The 21777-nt window shown below is 40.2% G+C and overlaps 1 protein-coding gene across 9 annotated transcripts in view; it reads left to right on the forward strand.

The window, feature by feature from the left end:
* LOC135501091 (discoidin domain-containing receptor 2-like) overlaps positions 1 to 21777 on the forward strand; it is a 206177-nt gene that overhangs the window by 101259 nt on the left and 83141 nt on the right. The window contains exon 1 of one of the 9 annotated variants that reach the window (XM_064792892.1): positions 5286 to 5353. The exons of the other annotated variants lie outside the window; for them this stretch is intronic. The gene's annotated coding sequence lies outside the window, so the exon portion shown is untranslated. Of the gene's footprint in view, positions 1 to 5285; positions 5354 to 21777 lie in introns of those variants that run through there. 9 annotated transcript variants of the gene reach the window in all.

Genomic DNA, 21777 nt, shown 5'->3' on the forward strand with positions numbered 1-21777 from the left:
ACTGTAAATTGGCCATTTTGGGGAAATTGTAATTGCTTGGACCTACATCAAACCTAACACTACATGACACAATACCATGCTCTTTATCCATCTTTCCTCCACATGAGGTGAGCACAATGGCCCTGGCCATTTCATTTTTCAAGTGAGTGAGTTCAATGACAAAAAAAACCCAAACTAGTTAAGGAAGCAAGTGGCCTTGGCGATGATGCACATGTTCTATTGATGGCCCTACGACCTCAGATCATTCAAATTATTGCAATCCATAAGTAGACTTCACCAAACCACTTCAGGGAACCAAAAGTTCAAACCAACCACAATTTCCTGTGACATCTTTGGCTTTCAATCCCCTCTGAAGGTGAGCAACCATATGACTGTACCACTCTGCACTAAACATTCCATTTGTTAAACAAACCACAACCTGCTAGATTGTAGAGCAACCCTTTGATGTTGGGCCCAAAGGTGAGCCAAACCTTGACTGTCATCACCACCACTTAAACCAAAAACGACCAGAATTTGAAATTGTAGACTTGAAATTCAAAACACGATACAAGTGCGTCCCCAGCGTTTCCTCTGTATGACTCACAAACCAATTTTTCCTGTCTCCAGGGAAAGGTTACCTCCATTATCGTTGCAACCTTTTGTCCTTGTCATACATTGTTTACCTCCTTGCTAATTTGACTGGAGAGGCGAGTTACGATTTTAATGGCGCGGGATATCATGACTTTCCAACTTCAAAGGTGAGACGAGCACCAAAACGATTGCCGTTTGTGAGTGCAGAAAGATTTGCAGCAACGTCAACATTTGAACGAGCTAATGTAAAACTTGATTTGTTTTGTGAGAAAAAGTGATGTCATCTCAATTCCATGAATATTGGATTAAACTTAGGATCAAGACGTCTGCTGTTTAACTTGACATGTTTCTTCGGTGTGACACGCAGGATTGATATTGTCGGGCTTGTTTTATCAGCACACAGTCCGCAAGCTTTTAACATGTTCTTTGTGTCTCATCGATGAACAGTGCAGGAAGGAGATGTAACCCTGTTATCTTGAACTTCACTGAGAGACATAATCACACTACAGTTGAAGTGTAATCCAATTTTCCTTCCTCAATGTTGATTTTTTCACCATTTACAAGAACAAAAGCTCCTAAGTGGATTACAGTACATCTAAAAGCACTTTCACCTCATATAAGCCGCACTTACACCACCTGAAAATGGACCACCAATCTTGGTTCGGGAACCAATGCCGCACCATCGAAAATCCACCAAGCGCTTACACCAGCGCTGCAGCTAGTTATAAAATCCGGCTACAGATGGCGCGCAAACAATAAGCAGAAAGCGCCATTTCGAAAACGCCACCTACAGCCGAACCATCTAACTAGCTAATTGCCGATCCATTTGCGCTTACACCACGACAAAGCCGAGCTTTCAACAAGCCGGGCGAATTTGGACCATCAAGCTTGGTGGGACAAATTCGCTCGGCAATTTGTATCGGCAATGGATTGCCGAACCAATTTGTCGCGGCAATGTGGTGGTGTACGTGCAATTGGTCCACCAATATTTCGTGGTGTAAGCGCAGCTATAGTTGCGCCATGTATCCACCCAATGCATTAGTAGTGTTGAGGATGAGTCACACCTCAACCAGTTAACCAAAGGTATGGCAGTTAGAACATCAATGTAAAAAGTGCAATAACCACAAGAGAACTGATGTTGGCATACGTTTGCTGACAAAGTACAGCACGTGTTGGCTAGTTTTTGTTGATGAACTGTTTCCGTTCTTCATTCATCAATCAAAGTAGTGGTAATTTGTTAACATTGTTTTTGACAATTTAGCATTTAGGCAAATCTTTTTAGAGTCCGTCAACTTTGCTGGAAAGTGAATCTGTCTAAACAACTGTAGTGTTGAAATTTAAATGCAGTACGTATCACGAATGTCGTAAGCCTATGAGTGTGACCATACCATTATGACTAATGCAATCATCCTGAACCTCAGTGCCATTTCCTTGTGAATTTCTTATCAAGCCGACATTCATATACAAGAACAATACCACATAAAGCAGCCTAATTTGGCGTGTACAAAAACTGGCTACATATCTCTGTATTCTGCTGATTAGTAAATATTCCATGCATAGATCCAGTTGCTGATGAAAGGGGGTGCAAGTCAATCCTAAATTGAGCAGCCCGCATCTTGATAATGCCAAAGATGAAGACAAGAGCTTAGGGATGCAGGATTCTGCCTCACATTCATTATTGCTCTGTTCGTTATTCTGGTGGTTGCTTGGATTGAGTCAAAGAATGTTGGGAGTGGGATAGTAATGTGTGAAGCTGTATCTTTGGGTTGAGATGCAGGACTGCTTTGCTGCCAGGCTTTAAGTGGCTGAGTAACGCGTTATTGTGAAAAGCAAAGCTTCACTGAACTTACCATCCTGAGCATCAAGTCATTTTTGCTCTGTGACAACTTCGAGTAACATGTTGGTCGCCTTGTGTCATGGAATTGGCATTAATGTCAGCTGCTGTCATGAAAAACCAGTAAAAGAACCTCAACATCAATCATATTGTTGTTCTAATCTTTAAAAACAGAGTCAATACACTGATGCAGTTAGAGTGCAATTTTTCCTCATAAAACATGTCAGAAACTCATCATTGTTTTGACAATCTGCTGCTGCTGAATTGCAAATCTGATCCAGGGATCTTCGTTGATCCTCTCCTGTAATGATGCAGAGATGATATCGGAGTGGTAGTCGATTCCATCAGATCGGACCTGTTGCTATAGGGAGTTGGTTGGGAATGATGAGGCTGGCACAAAGTGGATGGAGAGGGCATTGCATGGTGTCTTCAGTGTGAATTTCTGCTGACGGCATCCGGAGTCATTGCTGATATTGGATCGTTGTGGAGTGACTTGGTTCTTTGGCATGGTTCTGGCCTTGCTTTGTTCTGAGAAGTGGAGGCAAGGACCCTGGTACCTAACATGAAGATAGCTTATCTAAAAGCTATATTACTCCCCATAAAGTTCTTCTTCCTTAAAATAGTATGTTGACAATAACATCTGTAGCCTTCTCGCATGACCAGTCAATATTTTGAGGTCACGAATCATCATGTTGCTAACTTTATATTTGGAGAGATAGGATGAAAGAAAACCCTGAAAAGCCCTGGAGCTCAAAGCCACAAAAAGACAACATCATATCCTCATCTGTTTGAAAAGCCATCGGATAAACCGGCCTGTGCTCCATGACACCATCATATCATTCTACAGTATATGTACTGCTGTCTTACATATTTTTTTCTGGCTAAGATCAGGCAGGCTTATCTGAGTTACAGAGACAGTGATCCAAATAGAAGAGGACACAAGATGAGCTGCGCTAGACGCATCAATATAGTTTTTTTCACTCGACAAGATCAGCAAACTTGAGGAACAACCAAGTAGGTCTAATGGAGTCTTGCCAATGGTTTCAAGATAGAAATTGAGCTGTTGCCACTGGGGACTCATCAGTCAATGGCTTGTCCAGGTCTTGATATTTAAAAAGCAGCTTGTTGGTCTGCTGTATGTGGTCGGTGGTTGGCGATGTAGTGGATTATGTTTACGAAAATAGAACGGTTCAACGACCGCACCTTTTTCTGAGCGGCTTAAGTTCATTTCTGGTTAGTCCCTTGTGAGTTCCAAAGTAGCTTGCCCCTTGAGATACCATGAAGATAGTATGACCTTTTAGAACGTTTTACGTCACCAAAGATGTATCCAGTCAATTGTGTGTGGATGTTTGCCAATGCGGTTGAGGTTAGAAAATGGAAGCCCTGTGGGACTCATCCATTTAACTTTGTCAATAATTGTAGTTCACATCGAAACAAGAAAACTTATACTGTCAACCGAATTCTCGAGTTGGTTTTGTGTTTGAGTAGTTTGAGGGAACATGGCTGCAGTTGGTACATCAATGCAAGTTTGAATATGACAAGTGCATTAAATGATCGATACTATTGTGAGTTCATTGAGATGATTTCCCCTCTGTCCTCATGTCAGGCTTCAGACTAACAACAAAATGAAAATCATCAAAATAAATGTTAGAAGCAAAGATGCTTTGAAGTGATTTGCTTCCGATTTGTACTCTTGTAAAGAGTTACAAAGAACAGACCCTAATGAAGTATCTTTCTGATATCCCTGAGAACTAATTATCCTGAGACTCTTACATTGTACTATGAGAAAGTGTTGAAGCTGGGTTGAGGGGGGGATTAAGGGACCTACAATATAATCGATCGAGGACCCTTTAAGGTGATTTCCTTCCGCTGTGTCAGTGAAATACTTCATGAAGCCTGAAAACTTGTGGTAAAATTTATCATGAGACCCTTAGTCATGAGAAAGTGTGGCAACCAGGAACCTGGGTGGACTTGAAGAGGGATCAGAGCTGCTACAATAGGAGGGACAGGGATGATCCCTACTTGTTAGAGATTAGACGAGGAAAGGATATAATAGATTTTGAGATGTAGTCTATTTTTGAACTGAGCCTTGCTGATTGGTCTTTGAATCTTTAGTTGAGGCTGCTTCCTGTGGTGTTTGTGTCTCCTGAGAGGACATGGTCATATTTTGGTTGATTGGTTCTTGGGCTGCCTTAAGGTATGCTTTCCGGTGCAGGGTATGCCAATAGCCTGGTTAGTATCCCACGGGATATGTCTCATTGAAGTTGGCTCCTCATTTCTCTCCTTTGTCCAGTGAGTAAAGACAGAGAAGGATAACCGCCATACCAACATCATCAAACTAACCCTCACATCATCATACTAACTCCCTTTTTGCTGGAAAAGTTATAAAAAACTTAATTTAGAACTCTGCTTAGGAAAGGTGAAGGATTTCTTTTGCGTGATGATAAGATGTCCCCACAAATCCTGATGATAAACAAAACACTGTGTGCAGTTGTTTTTCAAGGTCATATACTACTATATTGGTATGTTGACTTTGAACTTTCATTTTGACCTTAAACTTTTACTATGACCTTGAATGGGCACTTCTGTACATATTATATCTTATGTTACTTCATGTTAGTGGCTTTTGTGAGGATTCTTATGGGGGGAATTGGCATGAGGCAGAAAAGTTGTGAGGGAAAAGAAAGTAGTAAATTAGCCAATATTTCCAATGCCACTTATTATCTAACTCAACAACTAAGAATCCCCACAAAAGTTCTCAATACTTATTCTTGTTACAGCGAAACACCCAAGAGATTATTTCCTATAATAAGCACAAGTGTGCGTTTTACGTTCCAGTTTCTACTGTTTCTCCCTACTTGCGTGACAGAGGCGCCGTTACCCGGCGCCTAGCTGTCCGGTCAACGCCTGAGCCTATCCACGAAGTGGTCGGGCCGTTTGCTGGCAATCGTACGTTATCTTCTGGTCGTCTGCATCTCAGTGTTCTCCGCAGTGATTTGGTGGGGTCAGGTCACGGACGATATTTGCACCGATTTTAGCAAGTTTTGCCCAGAACTTTGTTAAGAGTGTGGTACATCACGTTTTCAATTGCACTGGTAATGGGTTTAACTAGTTTCCTTTGCAATACTAAAATCTTGTTGAAGCTGAAACCATCTTCTAAAAATTTCCAGGTTTCGGCCCTACTCTGGATACGCCGGAGAACACTGCTGAAGTTGTTACCCGATGTTTGATTTTAGTGTCGACTAACACTGTCTTTGTGAATATTTGTGCATACTATGCTCATTAGGTGTCGCTAATTTGTGTGAAGCTGTGATTATTTACACTAAATCGTTTGAAAACAGTGGCAATGGGTTTGCATTAGACGTGTAGGATGAATGTGCTATATTTTTTTCCATGTTTAGAACTAAACAGCATTAGTGTTTATTTCTTGACCATAAAATCTTTTTTGTTGACTCAGCATTGGTCAAGCTCCAGGCTTGAAGACGGGAAACATGAGACAAAAAATAAATATATTCGTCCCTTAGATTTATGGCAAATACATCGTGAATGGCTTGCTAAAATGGCTGTTGCAATGTTTTGTGCGATCGTGTGCTTCAATGATGTTGCATGAAGTGTTTGCCGAAAGTATAGGGAAAAACATTAATTAGAAGTCCAAGTTCTTAGCCACATTGACATAAGAAACCCTTAAATACATGTATGTTATGTCCCATAGTATGTCCCAGTCGATTGTTGCATGACTTTTGCCCCCACCCCTCGATTTGACGGACATTTTTGGTGGCCATGTTTTGTGAGTTGGACTGGCATGATTAGTTAATATGTAACACGTTCAGTGTGAGAGTGGTTTTGAGCATGGTGTTGGTAATGATGCAGCTATTTTTTTCAGTTCATTTAATTGGTAAATCATCCCCTGAAGGTGGTCAGCAGATCATGTCTAGTATTGTGTTGTTAATTCTGATTGCTGTGCCCTCCCATGTCATGTCGACAATCTCCGCCCGGACAAGGATGACAGCGCCTGTCAGCATCTTCAACTGCTAATTTGTCAAGTGTACCCTCTCTGATTTCGGCATAACAATGACCAATCAGATGTGATTGTCCCATGCTGTAACCCCAGGTGTGGGAGGCAAGCCTCAAGGACCCCTCATCACGGGAAATCTCAACCTTCTGATTAGTGACGAGTCCATATTGTCTCTGACCACCAGTTCAATTGTTCTCTGGACAAATCAGATTTGTCAGTCTCGGGATCTAAAAAAGCGCATTCGGATTTGGCTATCATTGTCTTGTCAGCTTAAAGTTGTTCATTTCGTAATGTTTATTATCTATGGTCACTTAGATTTTCAGTTCTATTCTTCTTTAGACAAGGTTGGCAGATGACCACAAAAGGTCTCTCATCAATTATCGTAGTTCTAGAGGTATTGTTCTTCTGTCAGTAAGATGTTTTAGCACCAGCAGGTTCATCAGTATCTTCTGCCAAATCAAATTTCTCATTGTAAAAGGTCTGGCATTGTCTTCTATCAAAAAAGGGAAATGAATCAAGTTTGTCCCAGCAAGCTGAAACAGCTGATCACCATATTGACTGCCAGATAATTTTAGTGAGCTAGGAAATCCCGACTTTCTTTTACGTCAGTAGTTATTTCACCATTGATCATTCAAAGAGCCATCCAGTTGTAAACTAGATGAATTTGGCTTGTCAGCTCAAAAAGATCCAATGTAAATTTCATTGTTTGTGGGATTCTTTCCAAAAAATACAGCGAGTTATTCTACTTGTTCTTACAGCCATGGTCACTCAAATCCCTAGTCCATTGGCCAATAGATAAATTAGGTTTGTCAGCCCTCAATCCTTAAAGGCTGTCTACTCTCTTCTATGGTTCTACTGTCAGCTCTCGATGTTTCTTTAGGATTTGAAGCATTATTCCAGCATCATTTCCTAATTAGATACGGATGTGTCCTCGAGCAATTCATTGGACATGATTTTGTTCATTTCACCTGAAGGATAGAGTATTGTGTCCAAAGTCCCCTGGGGGAAAAAGTGTGTTGATTTGGTCCTAAGCTGTTCTTGATTACAATCAGTTTTTGATAGCTGGTAATCTTGAAGCTGATCAAGGTGACATCATTTTACCTGAAGGTTAATGTGTGGACTGAATTGTGTTGGATATCCCTTTGGGACAAAAAATCTTGTTAATTTGGTCTGAAGCTGTTTTAGTTTACAATCAGTTTTGGATAGGAGCTGATGTGATTGATCTAGCTGATATCATCATCCTGGTCTTTTGTTTAGAAAATGATTATATCTGAAGGGGGTGGGGTGTTCAGTGTTCAGTAGTCTGTGCGAAACTTTTACCTATTTTGGTAGTTTCTGATGTTGTGGTATGAAAATGTTACCAGTTTTAGTTCGATTATATAGCTCTCCTTGGGTCTGGAGGCTGGTAATGCCCTTAAGGTTTTGGTCTATTTGAAAAATGGTGCTTCTGTTTGGTTCTAAATACACCGCCTTCCTGAGGGCAGAATACTTGGCCCCTGGGTGGTAGGTGGCTGTGCCCTTATTCCTGTTGCTAATTTGGCAGATTCTGTGGGAAGAATAGCTCACTAACACATAGCCAGATTGTTGAACTAAACGTGGGAGACCAAAAGGCACAACATTTTTCGGTTTACAAAAACTTAGGACTCAGCATTGGTTGCTGACATTTTAAGACCATAAATTCCAGTGCATCTCAATCAGAAAAGACCCAAGAAAATAATGCTACCAGTTGTAATACACACCGTCTACTCTACTGCAAAAATATACTTCCCTGCCATCATTACGAACCAGTAGAACAATCATATCCATTTGCCGATATAACTAAAAGAAGCCACAAGCTGTGAACCTGAACCGCTGCGTTTGTCCCAGGGTAAACGTTCTGTTACATGTGTATATTGTGCAGTAATAGAAAAACGATAAAAGAAGGTTCCAAGTTAAGCGGATCTCTTGCCTAATTCTGGCATGGATATCTCTAACTTGTTGTTCAGAAAGTTCAGTTTGGGGATTGTTATTGGTATGGTTTCTTGTCACTGTCAATGATGGTCAGAAAAGGGTTCCAAGGTCTGTTCCAAGCAAAGTGTTTCTCCAGTTTCTTGGGTGTCTTGGCATAGATAGCAGTATCCTGCAGAAAGTTGAGCTAGGATGCAGGATGACTTTTGAATTTTAACATTTCCTTCGACTTTCCTTCGAGGTTTTGTTATGAAACAGTTCCTTCAAAATATGCTCTTTATTGGAAAATAAGGTGACAAGGTTATGTAGTGTTTACCCTTGAAGGCATAGGCATTCTTACAAAGAATCTCTAAACTGAAATGCACTGAATAATTTACCATGGCAATGGCTTAGTTGGCAAAAAAGTGGCAAAATTAGTTACAACTGTATTTGTTTTGGTTTTAACCTGGGTTTTTTTCATGATGTTATAATATACTTTCAAACACCCCAAGCCTAATCATGTTTTTTATGTTTATGAATTCCACCTATGGCTGTTGCAGACAGTTTTGTTTTGAAATTTGAAATCTTTTGAAAATTTGATATTGAAGCTTCAGGATAACACTGCTGGATGGAAGTATAGTTGTTACAGAGTTAGCAAAGTCATTGTTTGAAGTTTCAACTACAAAATATAATATTTGGATTAAAAAAGTCCAATTTCTGTTGAACCCACCTACTGGTATAGACATTTGTATAGTTACTCTGCACATGACATATTGCTTGACAGACCAGCATTAAGTTCTGACGAGTGGAATAGAAGAGAAGTACACTCAATATTAACAAAATATAAACTCGCTATTTGCATTGCTAGACGCAACAATCTTAACAACCTCATACAAATGGCATCACTTGAGCTATCCAAGGTTGTCATGTGTGAAGTGTTTATGCTGAAATTGGAAAAATCTAAAATATTCAACAAGGGCAAACTCATTCACATGAAACATTCATCACTAGTGCAACTTGTGTGGATCATTCTGTTGCAGATTGCTTCAACAGTGTAAAACATTGAAATGTACAAAACTAGATATAAAACTGATCAATTATCTACATGCATGTTAAAGGGACTCTAAAGGCAGCAGCTAGGAGGCAAGATAAAGTTACACAAAGTCGCCAATAGGGGTCTCCCCCATTGCACAGTACGTCATAATTTTTCACCCTTGTGCGACGAATATATGTAGTACTGAATCCAACATATCCAGTCCCCTTACTATACAAGCGAGAATAGTTTCAATGTACGGTGAAATTGGAGAGACCCCTATCAGCGACTTCATGTAACTTGATCTGACCTACCTTGCTTGTGCTTATAGTCTCCCTGTACAGAACCCTAGACCTTTCATGTTCCAACGTAGTCTGGCATAATGCAGATAACATGGACTTGAATATTAAGCTCTGAAACCACCCCAAGGGCACATATATTTATGAATCTCTGAGACGCTTCATGTTTGATAAGAAATATGTGTTTTAAAGGTGTGCAAACAGCTCAAGGTTAGTAATCAAGATCGTCACACAGCAGAAGAGAAATACATGAAATATTTTGCTTACAATTAGATTAAAAAGCCTGAAAGTTTAGTTTGTTTAGCGTCGTCTTGAATTTGGCATGCTTGTTACATGAGTTGTGAGGAAGATGTGATATTTTGTTGTGGACTAACCTGCATCTTTGACGGTGATGTCATAATTGCTGTGCTTGCTAATCGCATATTGTTTGAAGTTATCAGCATTGCAGTTTTCGCTACCTGAAGACCCCGAATTCTATGTCATAACCGTAACCCCTGTGTACCCCCCTCCCGCCGCCCGGAAGAAGAGTTGAATTGAGAGAATGCTATCCTGTTATGAGATTGAGAGAAGAAACATTCCCTCAGTACCTGGACTGTCATAACTGGTATGCTGAAACTGCAATGCTGAAATCCTTCAAAGTCGAATTACGCCATGAATGGTTTCACCTCAAGTTGTCAGTTTCAAAATACGTGTACATGTACATGAAATCAGTTTTGAAGAAATGTACACCAGGAGCTGACAACCTTGATTGAAACATCCCCATCTTTCCCTGCATGAACTTGAAATGTACAGAATGTCACTTTGATATTTGTCAGTTGGGCTAATCATATTTGTTTTTCGTGTAATGCGATGAATTTGTCACATTACTTATGATGTTCCTCTCTTCTCTATTTTAGGTAAGTACCAGTTTATTACAAGATCGAGATTTGGGTAGTATGACAGCCGGTGGGTGAGTACGTGAAAGTCTTATCGAGAGGAGCGTTCTCCTAGTTGCTGTATGCTGCAGAAACTGATTAGAACTGATAGGATAGGCAACTTATATCGCCGTCGGTTCGATCTAAAAACTGGCATCGTCGAGACCAAGTGGACAATTACACCACATCGACATGAACTTTACATTACAGGTCACCGAGATGACAGTAGTAATCTCGCGATAATGGCCGCCCTAGTTCCGGCGGAGTCACTTCCTGTACGATAAAGTAACCAATGACATGATCGCGACATCTGCTGTTCAGGTTAATGGCTGATTAGATCTTTTTCTTCCTCCTTTTGGTATTGATTGTGAAGAGTGGTTCTCATTGCCATTGTGGACATGTCAATTTAAGGATGACGATACCATCTTCGATGGCTTGTCCAAAGTATCCTTCTCAGAATGGATAAGTTAAACATTATGTTAGTCCACGACACTAAAGGATTGACCATATGTTACTCATTGCCAAAAGGTTGACTGCTTTGAGGTTACATACAGAAAGCAAAATTGCATCGCTTTCCACATCTTGCTTTGTTGGTCCTGATTGTTCCTTTGCATGGGCCTGTAGTCTCATCAGCCTGTATGTCAAGATGCCCTCACGATGGTCGCTAATCAACTGCTCAGAGCAGCTCCTCGATTAACGTTATAAACTCAGTTTCTAACTGTGACGGCCAGGAGAAGTATTGCAGTCAGGTTGCCTGTGTCATTGACAACCCATTTTCTCCTCCATGGCGTCTGACATTGGTGCAGATTTTATGACCAATTTGGGATGCCGCCCAATGGGCAGGGTGGCAAGAATATGATTAGTTTGTCTGGGAACAGACTTACATTATCACGGATGCTCGATAAAAGCAATTTTTTCCACCATTACATGGTTTATCACAGTTTTTGTGTGATTTATACAATAAGTGCCGAGACGAAAAAAAGCTTTATTACATTTCGGTGATTTCTACAGGATATATGCGAACACGTCGCAGCGATTTGTAACACGTTACTTTTGGTGAATATTGCTGTTTTATTGCTCGGAGTCGCAATATAAACCATTGTTATGTCGATTTCACGACAGCAAGCAATACATGTGAATGTACTGCTGTTGCAATACTTTGATTTGAGTGGGTTCAACATGTACAAAGTTTCAGTTACGGTAACCAGTCAATACAAAACACTACGTGGTTGTTACTCATGTGTCAAGTTGAAGTTCATGTTTCTCGAGTTTAAATATCACCGATTCTATTTTGAAAGTAAATTATCTCTTAAAATAAACACAACATTTCATATTTGAACTTTACAACTCCAAGACTCCAAGCACTCGTCCTCAAAATTCGATTTAACTAGACGTGTCAAAATATCATAGGGTGTCAGTCAAGAGAAATTGCTTTGGAAAACCTCTGCCCAAAATGTCTTTTGCTTTGCCAATAAGCATTTGTCACAGTCACTTACACTCTGCTGGGAAGTTATCAGACTGATTTAGAGCTCTGAGTCAAGGAACACAATGTCTTTGAACCATGAAGGTGGAGATGGGAACTGCCCGTTAGGTCCTCACTCCATCTCGAGGCTAGAGCGAAAATGGAACCTGTCAAATTAGCCACTACTCAATACAACAGGGCGAGCTCGAGATGTGAAATTAACTCCCAGTGGAATATCTATCTTCTGCTGGAGGCTGAGAAGCAGACGTGATAAGGTGTCGTCTGCAGACCAGAGGCCATCTTAGGCTACAGACCAAAGGCTGCGCTGGGGGCAGAATCTTTGATTGTGTTGGGAGAATTGATAGTTTTCTCTTGATGAAAAGATACGGGCCACAGTCAATGCAGTGCTCCGTCGACGATAGGATGCAATTGTTGCTTGGCCGCAATAAATCTGGATATTGCTCCGATCTGATGGCACTAACCCAGGGCACTTTGATCGAAATAGATGATAATTTCGGAAATTGGGGCTATAAAGAGAATATTGGAATGTGCGAGTAGATGGGTGGTATGCTGCTGAGAGGTCTTGTTCAGGAGCTGTCAAGAAGGATTTGTCGCCAAATTAGTACATTCAGTTGCGAAATTTATACATTTAGTTGCCAAATTTATAGATGGAGATGTTTCAGTTTCTGCTCGTTGCTTCAAGCGACGCAGAAAGGTTTATTCACTGGCAAATGCAGTTAAGTGTCATACCTGATGCAACAACAAATCTCTTCAGAATCTGCGTAGGTTTTTCTAACCCTGCCGCCAAAGACGGCACTAGAGACCATCCTACTTTCTAATTAATTCTCGTTGATTTAAACGCACATCAACTTGAAAAATAGACAGTAATCTCATGGGTGAAATTGATTAATTTTGCAGAATTTATGGTTTCTTATTGACAAGTGAAAGAGCAATCTATCGTTTACCTGACGTTGCCATGGTTTTTCGATGTAACAAAATACGGATGGAGTATTCGTTAATTACAGATCTGCTGTGGCGAGTCTCTTTATCGAAAGCCTACTTTTGTGAGTCAGGTTTTTCAGGTAAACTTTGATTGTAAAGTCAACGTCGAGCGTCATGCCATCTAACATTTAAAAGTGTTTTAATCTGGACTGTGGCAAGAAATTTAACTTACTGATTCAAATTGTGCACTGTCGACTCAGAATCATCCTCAATTGGTCTACATTGAAAATCATGACTTTCGGAGGATGTCAAGGTCACTTTTATCTTCAGAGATGTAATTCAAATCCCCTCACTTTCAAAACAATTGATTCCAACCAACCTATAATTTATAACCAACGGGCCCCCCTTTGGAGAACGTGATTCGTGCATGATTTATTAAATTCAAATTGTAATATAATGGAAGTTCCCCCCCCCCCGGCTGCAATTCCAGGGTCCATTTGAATAAATGCAGATTGTGCCAAAGGCTGTTTCAAAATGGTAGCCTCTGGCATTTCTTGACCAAAACATTATCAAATGACATGTAATTACGGTATCATCAGAGAATCTGTTGGTCATATGATTGAATTATGATCAAATTCTATTTTCAATTATTTGGACATCAATTGTGTTTGTTCTATGAAGTCTTCAGGTGTATTTGTTGAGATAGTTGGATTGGTTAAAAACAAAATGTCTACAATCTGTGGCATCAAAAGTGAAATTCAAGATGTTCTATCGATCTGAATTCACCACCTTGCATTGTCAGCTTACTTCTGAAAGAACATAAATGTTACAGACGAACAACGCCCTTGAAATAAGGTGATGATACCTCCTACTAAGGAGAGATCCAAGTAGAGCATTTGCCGAGTTAAAATCCATCTCTCAATAAGTTATCTTTCAATTAGTGAAAAAAGACATTTTCTGACAAAGGTGTTATCGATATGACGATCGAGTTTCCATTTCGATTCCTTTGAAATAATTCAAATCAGGATCTCGATAATGTTTTGATTGTCCTACGCCTAAAGGGCATCGCCATTTCATATTTGTGATGTCAGTGTTAATTTTATGACTTGAGTCGTGCTTGTAGATTTAGAAAACAGTTTTCAGTATACATAGTTACAGACTGGGCCTTCCAGAGAAATCTGGAGTTGAAGCCAGGTATTGAAGCGCTTGGCATTTTCAGGTGAACTTCAGGTGGTCTCCTGATTTCAAACACAAATGAACAAACAATTATTTAACAAGGCGTATGGAAATATATGTATATCAGCATCACCCAGGGTGATAGAGCCTTAATAACCTGGTACATATAACTGGGGGAAGTTAACCCTTGGATTTGCTGTCGAAGGGAGTAGGCCTACTGGCATTTTCAGATAAACTCCTGGTGGTTAAACTGATCACACGATCAAACAGTTCTTTAGCCAGGCATATCTGTATATACGCAAGTCCATATTGCCCAGGGTCGAGATCCTGGATACTTAAATGAAATTAACCCATTCATTATTCCACCAAATGAGCAGTATTGATTATCTCCGAGAGACCTATAGCCTCCGGGATTGAACAGGCTTAACATGCCATTGGATAATCTGGCTAGACTTTGAAATAAACATGGTATTGATACGTTTTACAGGTATTTTATCACAAATATATCATTTGGATTACCGATACATTTATGATCTAGTGGTCTCCGTCTATTTTTGACGCACATTGTTTTTGAAAGACAGATTTGAACGTTAATATAGTATGAATTAGGCAAAAATGATGCTAGTGGATATTCAAAAATATCAAACAAGCTCAGTTTTAGAATTTAGGTTTTCGTGTAACTTCATTGACTGAACATTTCATGAATTGAAGTATTAAGTTTGGTAAAAGTCTAACTGTTGATCATCTGATTGAGCATTTCAATGAAATTCCATGGCAATCAAACCACTCCAATGAACCCAGCTCCAAAAATTCTTTTATGACTGCATTGACTCAATTAAATCAGCAAATTGCTTAATCATAATCTGAGGTAGTTTAATCACCGGCCTATTAATGACATTGAAATGATTTCTCCATAAAAGTGTAATCTACTTTAGACTGAAACTGTTATACATCTGATACAGAGGAAATGGTGATAGTTTGATGAAATTGATATGACTGAATCAACCATCAATTTTGATAATGTGATTTCAACTTCAAATTAGTCTAATTGGTTTTGCCCCAGTGGGTAATTCCACCCTAATAGTAACCTTGAATTGAATTGAATTGTATAGAGTCCTATTTTCACCAATCCACCGTGCTTCATCCTGTAGAAGTGTATCACAGACATAGCAAACAGCAAATGCTTGAGGGTCGATATGAATATCCCCCTGAGGATCCCCCTGAGGTTCCACCCTTCATATTTTTACGCTGAGACACTTCTTCCTAACATTTTGGCTACAACTTGAAAAAGAGTTGTCATGTAACCCAGGCTTGGGTCCAGGACAGTTGAATACGGGGCCAAAAACAGCCTAATTTTGGTATAACATTGGAAAACTGGACAAAAATCAAAATGGAGGGGGTTATTAGGCTCCCTCTTGATCATTGCCAGTTTCCATGTGTCTCCTGCAATTCTGTTTCTTCACGATACTATTTCAATTAGGCCTTCATTTTCCATCAACAAATTTAGCCGACTTCTTGAAACCCATTCCGTGATCGCGAGCCCCCACTTCCCATTCTTGACGACGCAGATCCGTCTCCATCCTATTATTAACCAATCAAAACACTTTCAAGTATTTTGACGACGTCAATTTTCCGTGTGGAGGTGCGAGTAAATACCTATCTTGCCTCGCTAATGGCTTTCCTCGATCAATTGACAAAGTTTCATCGCATCAATTTGTCCGCCATGATTCAGGATTTTCGAAATAGTGCTGTTGAGTTTCAACCTTAAAAGAGCAAAAGCTCATGCACTGTCAATGTAGATGATGCACTAGAATTACAGTGCATTTCGATATGAAATGCATTAGTTTGTAAATTTCACCTCAGCCTGACCAAAATGTATGTAGCATTACTGTAAATTGTCTATTACTCTTGTTGTTCAAGTCAATGTAAAATCACTTTACTCCAAGATGGCTTTAACGACAACTATCATACCTGACATTACTGCGAATTGAGCGACGTTTTAATTTGCATGCGAATTTACGAGAATGCCTTCACGTTTAAATTTCCCACTGTTGTCTAGAATAATACTCAATGGCACTCAGTTAGTCATTTTCACCTCGAACCATTTCACTTAAAAACACTTTTTATTGTAAAATTCTGATATGCGCTACGTTGTCATTTTAGAGTGAATGTGGAACAATTTTGATTTTTTTCACACATTTGTGCGGATTTTAGTTGAAAGAATCTGCAGAACTTTTATTAGCAAAGGTTTTATAATGCATTTCAGTCGCAATTTCTGAGTCACATTCTGGTGCAAATTTGACATAAAATGTTGAAAGTTGGAAAGTCAGTCTCACTTAAGTAGCACTAGTCACGACAGTAACCACGGTATGTAAACTTGGTTTAGCCCTTCTTATAAATTTGTCAGAAATTGTTCTCTTCCATCATAGTTCTCTAAAATCTTCAAGAAAGTTGTCTCAATTTGTTTAGGCGCCAAAGGCCCTACAAAAAGCACTTTTGCAAAAAGATTTTTAGACCCTTTCCACAACCACATGAACCATTGATATCTACCTAATATCTAACAATCTCGCCGTTATCCTCTTCCACTTTGAACTTATCAATTTCCAACGATTCTCATCGTCCAAAAAGTGATCCAATCCATCCTTCCAATCAAGAGAAGCTGTCCACTTTTTTCCGCCAAAGTAGATCACAACTCATATCACCACTCAAGACATCAAACCTTTCATCTTTTATTGTCCAACTCTAAAAAATATAAAAAATCTCTGATAACCGTAATCAAATTCTACCCTCATATTCCCATTGCTTTCTTCCAACTTTTCTCCGATGCTCATACGTAGCGTTTAGTGGCCGCCATTGCAAGTTCAAAGGGACTCGGACCAAATCCGATTAGCTGGGTCTGTAACGTTAGTCGTCAGGTTGTCGCCAGGTCTGAGCAGTCTTGTTAAATCAAGAGCCCTCAATCACGTCCCAGGTGATTGAATTATTGCGCCGACGGACTTCGGTAACCGTGTCGATATTGAATGAAGCGATGCATTCTTGGGTTGAATATTGCCACGTCAATTGTTCAGATGGTCATACAACCCTTTGCTTGTGATTCGTTCTCTTGGCTATTGGTGCTGCGTGGAGGAAATGCCAATATGAATAGGGGCCCTACTGATTATGTTAGTCGATTTCCTATGGTTTTTTTTCCATGATTGCTTTACTTTGAGCACTATTTCATGATGTTTACCAAGTCTCTTACCATGTCTCAAGCAGAATGTGTAGCATTCAGGTGATGTATGCTCAGCGATGAGATTTTTCCATGGCAACACCTCATTTCCATTTGTGTCCCTTCTGCAAAAGTTTTATCAGACAATTTCAAATGCAGCTCTACCATGCCATTTCTGTACTTTCCTTGACCGCTACTTCACTACCCGAGGCAAACTGCAACGTAGACGAAAGGCACCTCTTTGCTGCAGTTTCTTGAACACAGGAACCATGACCCTACACATCTCCTTTGTCTATAGTCTATACTGTACACCATGAACTGTGAAGCATAACGCTTGCCTTCTTGACCGATTCAAGCTGCTTCCTCAGGAAACACCGCCAAACAAAGGCAAACAGTAACCAGATCGCACTGTCGATTACATGTCAGGGAACCAGTCTCTTCATCTTATCATGCGCCATCAACAAACCCCCGCCTCCCTCGTGACATTTGGTGTGCACGATTAGGGGTGAGTGGATCAAATTTGCCGCCAAGAGAGAATCGGCACCAAGTCTTTGTTGTGTCTTTATAATGATATGGCTGTGGTGTTGTGGTTTCTTGTGTTGGTAAAGCTTGAGGATATTGAAGCAGATTAAGCAAACATGGAGTCAAGATGTTCTTTCTGTCAAATGCACTTCTAATAGTTTCTTTCTGTCAAGGAATTCAAAAATAACTGAACTGGCCTTTTCATGGCTAAGCGACTTTGGCTGGGTTGTCTGAGGTAGGGTCAGTATTGTTCTATACAATAATATGATAATAATGCGATGAACTGTGTATTGGTATGGTCTTTACCTGGAACTGGCAGTGGAGTTTGTCTCAACAAACCTTTGCCAAACCTTGCAATACATTTCTGTCAAATGGCATGAGAAATCTGTACTGGAGTGCCGGTCAGCTAGATGACATGAAGTCTTATTATCAAATCAAGCTCAGTAGCTGCTGTGTCTTCTGACTTGGTATTGGATTGTTTCATGATCGCTCCAGGGCTGTATGGTAGCGCGTCTTTGAAGCCGCAGTAATATCATTGTGACGCCCATAGCCATCACATGGAACTGACAGATAAAAAATTCAGCTTATGGTATTAAAATAGCAATATCGCTGTTTGCTTTCGAGCCAACGAAGCTTTGTACTTAGAAGATGCTAAAAAGAAGGTTGAAATCATAACATGCAGGTGGCGTGAGTTGATTCAGATTGGTTTTTGTCGCAAGTTTTTAAGAGTGTGATTTTTTTTGCCTGGTGTTGTTTTCAACAGATTTTGAAAGAATGGTCAAGCTGTTTTAAAAGCCAGCATTCTAAAATGGTACAATTATTGCATTGGTCTTCTGACACCCAATTCCTTCAACGACTCGATGGACGGATCATAATTTTCCGCGAGACTTCCTAACTGCAATAACCTCTCAGGCCACGACTGTCATAATGATTTCTTTCTTTTTGTAACAGCTAAAAGGTCAATTTGCTTCTAAAACATTACTGGCTACTTCAGTGCTGATCTCTTGATACCCAATACCTCTTCCCTGGCTGAGGGTTAACAAGAATTTTCTGGTTGACTTCCGACGTGCAATAACCTATTCGTGATTGGAGTATTACTCATGCTCGGAGCATTGTTTGCGCCAACCGTGAACGCCGTGCCCTCGGTCCACACTGATGCTAATTGGAGAAAGATATTGCAGATCGAGAAGATGCTTCCGTTGTCTCACAATAGGGCTGCCGTGACATTGACTCGTGAGATATCGTGAAGCTACCGACAATTCAGAAGGCTAGGCTCATCATCTGGCTTGACATTGGCTGCTTGGAGGAAAAAGTTGTCCTTCCGGCATCTTGGACTGTACATTAACAGTGATGGCATTGGGGAGACGGTGAAGCGCCGATAAGGCCGGGTACCTGGCAGGCTGGGCAAAGTTGAGTTGACATGACCTGATGGAAAGAAAAACTCAGTGCGGCCGGATTACTGGTCGCACAGACCATATGAAGTGGTGTGGTACAAGAAAAAGTTCCCGTTCCGCTGTCTGGGATTGAGTCTCCAGGTGTATTGATCATGGGGCGATCTCTGATTGGTATCCGCCATGAGCATTATCTGTGGCGGGCAGACAGCGGCTAAAGGGAGGTAAAACGTTGCTTCCACTGTCTGTTGTGACTGGAATGATAATAATGATCTGATGAGATATGATGCTTTGGGCATTTTAGATCGCCAGAACATTAGGAAAATATCTCTTCTTTTCTGAATCACATCTCCATTGAATGAATCGCAAATTGGTTCTTCATTCTTGAAGCCTTTCTTCTCTCTCATCGCAAATCTTCTGCCTTATCCACAGCAAGAAAAAAATGAAGAGTCCTTCATGAATCTTGTCCATTCATTTTGAATTTCTTACGTTTTGCATAATTGATGTTCATTCTCAAGCAACTATCTTGTTCATTTTGCAAATTGGTTGTTCATTCTCAAATCACTTCTTAGCAAATTGGTCCTCCATTGTTGAGTAACCTGTCAAGTGGCTATTGTTCAAATGAAATCTCTTGGGTAGAACTAAATATCTTCAGTCTGTCATTCTGAGTTGCGTGATTTGGGTGATTTCTGCCATTCCGGGTTTGTACGCAATTTACCGGCTCATGTTCGTGGACCGGAAAATGTCTGCTCATGAGAGGACTCATAGAATGGTAAGCTTGTCACGGAATGCTCATTAGGATGCTTAATTGGACAGAATGCAATACATTACACAATGGGACAGGTTACGAATCCTTTCGTGCTTCATTAACTCACTGTGGTCTTCTAATTAGTTGATTTACGGGAGAAAAAAACCAAATGTGGGTTTTTATCCTGGCTGATTTTGACATCTCTGGACTGTACTCAGTGCTACCTTAAGCCTTGTCAATAAAGGGCCAAATTAGACAATTTCAGATTTTTGACCGGTTCTGATACTCGATTAGAGAAGGGTTCATAATTCGGATTAGGGATGTTCCTTAACTAGAATGGCCTCCCCTTGATTAGAGAGCACTGCCCCTCACGTCGCAGTAATTACACTGCTTCAAATGACGGAATATGTCTGATGAAATTTAATTGTTTTTCCGATCAGATTGCTAATTAGTTGATTATCAGGACAGTGAACTCATCACCGGGGATGCAAATTACATCTTGAATCAATATTTGGAGATTTTATTGCAAAATGTCACATTTGGGAATGATTCTGATGAAATTCAGATAGAATGTTGAGGCTTAAGGTTTGTGAGTCGGTTTGGTTCACTTTCTATTTTGTAAGCTTTGCTCATTCTCTTTATGAGCCAACCGCCAAGTATCTAGTTTTGCTCGGCCGTGTTAGTTGGGAATGACCCCAATAAACGTCAGTTACGCTGGTCCAGTGATCAACGGGCAAGTCCAATAACTGGAACAACCTATCATCCAATATGGGTAAGTTCAGATACCAGAACAGCCTATTGGTTCCCCAGTTGCATTGGGAATGTGACTCACCTGGTCAAATTAGTGGCTTGGCTCCCAATCGAATCTATTGTTTCACACCAAGTAGAAAAGAAATTCCTGTACATTTGTGTACGTCATCATGTATAGAATGTACAGCAATGTTTCCATACTAAAATTGAAACAGATAAATCTTTTGCTTCACCTCAAATAGATTAGAAAATCCTATCCATTCATCTACATGGTCATGTACAAAAATACACATTCTTTTCTCTACTGAAATTGAAACCGACATACTCAGTGGTTTGTATTGTTTCAAGGCGGGCCTCGTCCCTTGTATCTCAGCAGCGTTGTGAGTCATTGAGTAAAAGTGATGCAAAAAACCATTTGTGAGGAGTGTTTTATTATTTTGGAGACATTTCTGAGTTATTGATATAATATTATGACCATTGATGTGCTGTAAGATGGAGCAGAAGAATGGCATTCAAGTGAGTGGGTAAGGTCACCAAAAATGGTGATATTGCCCGGCAAAAAATAAGTTTTTTTGGATATCATTGCCGTTTATGTCTTCTTGCTTTGCAATTATGGCTATTGGCAAAATCTTGGGTAGATTTATATCGGAGGATAAAAAAACTTATGTTACCGAACTGAACTTAAGCTTATTTAAGATTCTGCATAGCACCCACATGTCTTAGCTCAGCAACGGAAACCAGATTAAACGAGTAACCAGTCTTCCTTGCGGATAGATTATGCAGTGCCCATGCAGCTGTGTTTGCATAATACATGATCGGTGCATCGATTCCGCACAAGACACGAAAACACGATTATGGAAGAAAGTGAGTTCAGGTTTACAATTGTCCTCTTACAGCACAGCTCCGTTCTGCACCGGTGTCACCTTCTTCCGCCGAGGCTGAGCTATGGCCTCATGGGATATCATATTTCAAACTGTGGTAGTGCCA

This window comes from Lineus longissimus, chromosome 17, assembly GCF_910592395.1.
Source record: "Lineus longissimus chromosome 17, tnLinLong1.2, whole genome shotgun sequence".
Taxonomy (NCBI): domain Eukaryota; kingdom Metazoa; phylum Nemertea; class Pilidiophora; order Heteronemertea; family Lineidae; genus Lineus; species Lineus longissimus.